At 51.6% G+C, this 6951-nt stretch overlaps 1 long non-coding RNA gene across 1 annotated transcript in view; it reads right to left on the bottom strand.

Annotated features, from left to right (window-relative positions):
• Positions 1-858: 858 nt before the first annotated feature.
• LOC146821755 (uncharacterized) overlaps positions 859-6951 on the bottom strand; it is a 304786-nt gene continuing 298693 nt past the window's right edge. The window contains exon 5 of the long non-coding RNA XR_014962767.1: positions 859-912. This is a non-coding gene — a long non-coding RNA (uncharacterized LOC146821755). The remainder of the gene's footprint in view (positions 913-6951) is intronic.

The following is a 6951-nucleotide window of genomic DNA, read 5'->3' as shown; positions in this document are numbered from 1 at the left end:
CCTCCGTCTTGTCTGAGTTCAGTTTTCGTCGACTGGTCTTCATCCAGTCTGCGATGTCCTTCATTCCCTCGTGGAGGTTGGATTTGGCGACTGTCAGGACTGACCAGTGTAAGGCACCCATTCGCCTAAAGTTCCTCCCAGTTGTTTGCAAGATCCATGGTATTCGCAATAGCAGTCCAGTAAAGTACCTCCCAAACCGTTGGTCATCCCATTTATTTAAGGGAAGACAGATTCCCACACAACGGAATTTCAAGATGGCCTCAGGCGCTGAGTTGCAGGGTGTCCGGTCTAGTTTTTGTCCCAGTGAGCCGGCGCAGCTGTGCTCGCTATCACGCGCACGGCAAACTGCGCACTTCAACTGAAGCGTTCCAGAAAACGGTCGCTATTCTCTCATGCAGCGTTTTCAAGTCCTTGGAGGTTTCCTGAGTGTGAGTTTTCCCAGAGCATTTGCAGTAAGTCTTCTTCCGCGGCTGCGGTGAGTAGTCTTACCTTTTGAGAACTAACGACAATTTCCTTAAAATTGACATAAGGTTCTTTTGAGGGAACTTCAGTCAGTATAAGAGGTAGCTGACTTCCTGATTTGAGACAAGTATTCAGAAGAAGGATTACAAGAACTCTCGCCAGTATTCTGTACGTTTAGTCATTGGCAAGCCTTGTGACATCGTTCCTGAGTCTGAGAATCTGATAATACGAATTTAAGAACTTCATTAGGGCAATCTATTCAACTCCATAGCTTAAAGGATTTTCACAACAAAGAGACAATATTTGAAGAAGAGAATAAGGACAAGACCTACAAGAGTTGTGGTTGTATATATATATATATATATATATAGGATTACTTACCATCAATAGTTAAGACCTCTTCCTCCACAAAAGAACTTGTTGCTTCATCGTCGGGGAGACCTTCAACTGCTGAAAAAGACAATAAGAGAATTGATTAAAAGACTGCCTATGGTGGTTGTCAGGTAAAGAAGGAAAAGAATGTAAAAAGATTTAAACCATTAGATCGACCAGAGAATGTAATCTAATCTTGTGTTGCTTATCTGTTTAGTCTAATTCCATCTAGAGAAGCACAGAGTAGAAGAGACCATATAGGCAACAAACCTACAAGAGAACAGCTAGCCATCAATTAGGACAGGTAAAAATCATTTTGGGTTTTTCTTTTCTTAATTATTAGAAATGTCAAGTATAGATGCTTATGAAGTTTTATTTTGCAGGAAGGCTACACAAGAATAGCAGCAGACCTGTCCAGTAGAAGAAGAGGTGGCGTTTCTCTTTTCTTACCAATCCCCTTTCCCCCCTCTAGTTGCCTGGGTATATACTGCTCAGGTAACGGAGTAGGGGAATCGCGGAATTCACATCGGCTCCTGCGGAGGACTAAGTTCTGGGACAGGTACTTGACAGCGACGGCCGGGTCTTTGATGAGGGAGAGGATCAGCTGCGTGTCGTCGGCGTATGTGATGCTGTTGAGGTGGTGCGCTCTGATGATGTTGGCGAGCAGTGCCATGTAGATGTTGAAAAGGGTCGGGCTGAGTGATGAACCTTGGGGTATGCCGCAGGTGATCGTGGTGGCTTCAGATCGGAACGGGGGGAGGCAGATTCTCTGGGCTCTGCCGGTGAGGATGGAGGTGATCCAGTCTAGGGTTTTTCCCCGGATCCCTGCGTCGTGAGGCGTGTGTGTAGGGTGTGGTGGCAGACGGTGTCGAAGGTGTCCAAGAGGTCCAGGAGGATAAGTGCTGCGGTTTCGCCCTTGTCCAGTATGGTCCTGATGTCATCAGTGGCGGCTATGAGGGCGGTCTTGGTGCTGTGGTTGCTGCGGAAGCTGGATTGGGAGGAGTCCAGGACGTTGTTCTCCTCCAGGAAGAGGGTCAGTTGTCTGTTGGCAGTCTTCTCGATGACTTTGGCCAGGAACGGGAGCAGGGAGATCGGTCGGAAGCTCTTGAGGTCCTTTGGGTCCGCCTTGGGTTTCTTGAGGAGGGCGTTGATCTCGGCGTGTTTCCAGTTCTCTGGGAAGGTGGCGGTCTCAAAGGAGCTGTTGATGATCTTTCGGAGTTGGGGTGCGATGATGGAGCATGCCTTGTTGAAGATGTGGTGGGGGCAGGGGTTGGAAGGTGAGCCGGAGTGGATGGTGTTCATGATTTTGATGGTGTCTTCGTCGTTGACGTTGTTCCAGGAGAGCAGAAGGTTGGGGGGTTTCGTGGGAGTAGAGTTGTGGGTGTCATCATTGTGTGTCCTCGGCTCCTGAGTGTCGAAGCTGTTGTGGATGTCTGTGACCTCGCGGTGGAAGAAGGTAGCCAGAGAGTCGCAGAGTTCTTGTGACGCTGGTATGGCATTGGAGATGGAGCTGGGGGTGGCGAGTTCTCTCAGAATGTTGAAGATCTCTTTGCTGTTGTGTGCGTTGGTGTCGATGCATTCCTTGAAGGAGTTTCTTTTGGTGGATCGGATGAGTTGCTGGTGTTTGTGTCTAGCATTCGTGAGGGCTGTGTGGTTGTCGGGTGTCTGGCCCATGCGCCATTGCTTCTCGAGTCTTCTGCAGGTGTGCTTGGAGTTTTGGAGGTCGGCGTTGAACCAGGTGGCTCTCGAGTCGGTTCGCCTGTTGGAGGGTTTCTTGATCAGGGTGAGGGTGTTGGCGCAGTCATTGATCCATTGTCTGAGGCTGTGGGCTGCTGCGTCGGTCTTGGAGGGTTCGGGTGGAGGGGCTCGGGTGAGAGTGGCGATGAGCTGGTCTTCGGTGACTTTCTTCCAGTTGCGGTGTGGTATGCGTTGCGGTTGGTTGTGTGAGGTGGGTTTCTCGAAGGTGAAGTGGATGCAGTGGTGATCGGTCCAGTGGAGTTCAGTGGTGTGGCTGAAGGTGACGTGGTCGCTGGTGGAGGAGATGGGGTCGAGCGTGTGTCCAGCGGAGTGGGTGGGTGACGAGTTGTTTGAGTCCGAAGTTGACGAGGTTGTCAATCAGTGTTGTGGAGTTGTTGTCGTTCTCGTTCTCGAGGTGGAAATTCAGGTCTCTGAGAGGATGTAGTCTGTGGAGATGATGTTGTGCGTGCTGATGAGGTCGGCGATGGATTCGCTGAACTGTGGACGGGGTCCCGGGGGTCTGTAGACGAGGGTTCCTCTGAGGGTGGTGTTGTTATTGATGTGGATCTGGAAGTCTAGGTGTTCGGCCATGCTGAGGACGTCTTCGGTGCTTGTTGAGATTCTGATGGTGTTCCTGTGGATGATGGCGATTCCTCCTCCTGGTTTGTTGTTGTTCCTCCGTGTGATCTTGTACCCGGCTGGAATGGCTATGGCTATGTCCGGTGCCGAGGAGGTGTTCATCCAGGTCTCCGTCAGCAAGACGACGTCCGGGGTGTTGGAGTCTAGCAGGACCCAGAGTTCGACGGCGTGTTTGTGGACTGAGCGGGTGTTGAGCAGTATGCAGCTGAGAAGGGTGTGGCCTGCAGTATTGGGGTGGGCAGGACGAGCTGGTGTGCGCTGGCTGGTGTAGCTGCAGTTTCGGCAGGTAAAGGGTCCGTGGGTGAGCTTCGGGGTGGCCTGGAAGCAGGTGGAGTTTCGGCCGGCGTTGAGTCCATGGAGGGTGTTGGCATCGGAGCGGCGTCGGGTCCTGTGGAGGTCATGGGGGCCAGGGGGTCTGGCGCTGGGTGCGGTCCAGGGGCTGACGGGCGCAGACGGGCTTGTCTTAGGCATGCCTTCGGCACGCTAGCGGCGCGACCGCACAGCAGTCTGCATTTGAAGGGGAGGGACGAGCAGCTGGGAGGCTGGAGCGGGAGGGGAGCGGTCAGAGGATAGCGGCGGGAAACGGCGGGAAAATAGAAATATGAGGGGGAACAGAAGCAAAACAACAGTACAGTGGTAATCAAGGAAAAAAGAAAAGAAAAGAGAGAAATACAAGGGGGGACAGAGCAAAACAGTAGTACAGTGGCAGTCAAGGAAATAAATGGCAGAAGGCAGTACCAGGCAAGAGTACAGCAAAATAACGAGAGCAGCATCAGGCAAAAGTGCAGTGATCAACGCGGTGATCAGCCATCAGGGAGAGGAGACCAGGGCAGGCTCGGGCCCTGCACAGGAGGGCTGGCTGGGCGCGAGGCAGCGCAGAGCACCGCAGAGCTGCTGGAGAGCTGCTGGGGGAGTGAGTTCCCTGGACCAAGGCTTGGAGCTTGCACCAGCACATGGTGGACCCTCTTGGAGATACGCCGGTGTCGGCAGGTGAGCAGTGAGGCCTGGATGCGCAGGGGTGAGCAAGACAAGGTCTGGGGACCAGCAGCCTGGGGTGCAGCAGGCGCACAAGATCGCAGGCACCACCGCTCACGGCATCGGCCTCATGGCGGGGTGAGAGGCACCGCCCTGGCAGACACGTTGGCCATTCCGGAAGAGAACCACGCCCAGGAAAATGTGCTTTTTATTCACACCCCTACGCTAGCCTGGCGTACGCCAGGCCAGCCCACTCCGCACACGGTTACAGAGGGGACGTAACAAGCTACATTTCCGAGGTCTTCCCCACTGGCTGGGGTGACATGTTTGCATCCACTGTCCACAACACTACCACCACCAGCAGTATATGTCGACATGGATATGTCTGTGTTCTGCATACTGCAGTCTGTCCAGCACATCCATGCCACACTTGGAATTGTGTGCATTCTCATTCATGGGTCACTTGCCTCCTTCTCACATGCCTGGTTCCACCTCTCCCCACATTCTGCTATTGTGTGGCTGAGGTGCCATGCCGTTGATTGTTCATGTACATGGCTAGCCCAGGTTACCGAAGTACGTTGTGCTGTCGTGTATGGTGGGTGGGCATGTTGTTTGGAATGTTGTATGTGAGTTTTTTGTAACGTGTACATTCCCAGAGTTGTGAGTTGCATGATTGTGGAGTGAATGAATGAATGAATGAATGAATGAATGAAAGAAAGGACACTTATAGAGCGCATGGCTACCCAGGAGTGTCCCAGCGCTAAGAACCAACACAGAGGAAAGCGAAGCTGAGGAAACAGAAGTTGTTTGCGGAAGGTCTGGTAATTGGGAATCATGCGCAGGTAGAGTGGCAGGGAGTTCCAGAGCTTGGCGGCATTGTAGGAGAAGAGCCGTCCAACACTTCTGGCCTTCTTTATTCTAGGGACCTCGGCCAGACGCAGTTCGTCTGACCGAAGTTTTCTGTTTGCTTTATAGGGGTGGATCAAGGCCGAATTAATGAAAGGGCCTGTCCCTGACAATGTTTGATGAGCAATACACAGGGTCTTAAATCTAATGCGTTCTTGCACTGGGAGCCAGTGTAGGGAGCTTATTGACGGTTTTGCTGATTGTCTATTAGATGATCCCGTCAGAAGTCTGGCTGCACTGTTCTGGGCTAGCTGGAGTTTGGAAATAACTGAGGAGGAGGAGCCCAGGTATGGCGCATTCCTGTAATACAGCCTAGAGAGTATAAGGGATTGTATCAATACCTTTTTTACTAGAGGGGGGAGAAGAGGGAGGATTTTACGGGCCATTCTAAGCAGGCCGAAACAGGTCGCTGCTGTCTTCCTGGCCTGTGTCCTAAAATTCAGGTCCTGATCCAGCCATATGCCCAGGCTCTTGATCTCAGTCTTAGGGGCAGGAGGGGTTTGGTGTGTTCATTTGGTACTTACCAACGAGCACTGCATTTCCGAAGGTGCCATCCTGGAAGCGCCGGTTGATGATAGACTGTCGGAAGATGTATGAGTCATGCACACTGCCTGGGTAGTTGGCAATGACATTGGTGAAGAGTCCCCGGTGGTCCACTATTGCCTGCACATTGATGGAATGCGTGTGCTTTCTGTTGCTGTAATTGTGTGCAGTGTCAGCAGGGAGCACAAGTAGGACATGTGTGCAGTCAATTGCCCCCAACATGTGCGAAAATCCAGCTATGGCGTAGAAGCCTTGCTTGGTCTCCAGCTATTACTGGGGTACCAAGCTGATAATGGCATCCAGGACAGGTGTGAGGAACTTGGATAGGGCTGGCTGTTAGACTTCTCCGACTCTGGCAGTTGTTGGGTGGAATTTCCCAGAGGCCAACAGGTGCAGCACAGCCAGCAGCTTTGACTGATGTGGGATGTTGGTTGTCTGCTGTGTTGGTACCGTCAGCCTGTGGGCTATGATGTTCAGGATGCGGAGGATGGTTGTCCTTTTGAGTCTGTAGTGGGCAATGACATTCTCTGGTGTTAAGTCTGTGAGGCTGGTGCATTTCCTGAAGGTCCGCTGTCTTTGTCTGCGCTGCCTCTGTGGTGGTCCGGGGGGCTGAGGGGGAGGTGGGCCTGGGGGTGATTGCGGTGGGTGTTGTGGCCCTGATGGGGCTCCGAGCTGCATGATGACTAACTCCAGGGCATCTGTTGTTCTTCTGGTGTGGCTGTGCGCTGGGCTCCCTTTTCTGGTGCAGGTTGTCATCCGACTTTGCACCAGGTCAGAGCAGGTGTGAATTTCCTGCTGCTAACACGCCTTATTGCCTGTTTTGTGCTCTTATCGCTGATCTGGCTAGTCGTTCCGAATGTTTAGGTGTGGTGTTTCGCTGGTTTTTGCTCGGGAACGCCTACTCTGCATCTCATTAGCGATTGTTGCCCGGGTCATCTGTGGCAATGTTTTTTGCGGAAGCTATCACAGGTAAACTGGTGGTATCAGCTGTTTGCACCAGCTTGTGAATGGGGCGATATATTTATTGCGGCTTTGGCTGCGATAAAGTGCCGATAACTCGGCGATAGATCAATGAGAATATGCCCCTGTGATTGATAACATAGGTATCACTAAGTGAACAATTAGGAACACTTGTCATTTATAGTATAGTGTAGTAGAACAAAATAGCAGCATACAGTAAACCAAGCATCACATAAACAATAAGTTCTGTATTTGTGTAATGAAAAACAAGAAAGGTATTCATGGAAGTTAAAGTTACAATGGTGTAGGCTACAACCTATAAAACAAGTCTGGCAAGGATTTTTAAAAGGAAAGATA

The sequence above is a fragment of the Triturus cristatus genome, chromosome 6 (genome assembly GCF_964204655.1).
Source record: "Triturus cristatus chromosome 6, aTriCri1.1, whole genome shotgun sequence".
NCBI classification, from domain to species: domain Eukaryota; kingdom Metazoa; phylum Chordata; class Amphibia; order Caudata; family Salamandridae; genus Triturus; species Triturus cristatus.
The sequence above is the reverse complement of the archived record's forward strand: the minus strand, read 5'-3'. Positions and strand labels throughout refer to the sequence as shown.